This window comes from Verticillium alfalfae, genomic scaffold (genome assembly GCF_000150825.1).
Source record: "Verticillium alfalfae VaMs.102 supercont1.3 genomic scaffold, whole genome shotgun sequence".
Taxonomy (NCBI): domain Eukaryota; kingdom Fungi; phylum Ascomycota; class Sordariomycetes; order Glomerellales; family Plectosphaerellaceae; genus Verticillium; species Verticillium alfalfae.
Genome location: NW_003315036.1, coordinates 754,043 through 754,411, shown reverse-complemented (window position 1 = coordinate 754,411; position 369 = coordinate 754,043).

The window sequence follows — 369 nt, the reverse complement described above, 5'->3', positions numbered from 1 at the left end:
GTTCTGGCTTTGAAAGCGCCTGGATAAGAGAGAATGTGAAGGCCGTTTCGGAAGAAGAACGACGTTTCCTTCACGAACAAAAAAGCCATAGGACTGGCACAAAACTAGTTGTAGCGCTTCAGATTGGAGATCAAGCGCAGAAGCGGCTACCGCACTGGTCTATATCACTCGTCAACTGTCTCACGGAGGACCACAGGGTCCACCTCGCGGCTCCAGGTGGACCGCTCGGTAGCAGAGGAGCCCGTCGCTCGCACCCGAGAGAAGCACACACGCAGTTACCGAGCTATCCAAACGATGATATGGTGAAGCAAACAATGTCGCAATTTGTACTAAAACATGCCCACGGGCAAATTCAATGCTCGACATCGA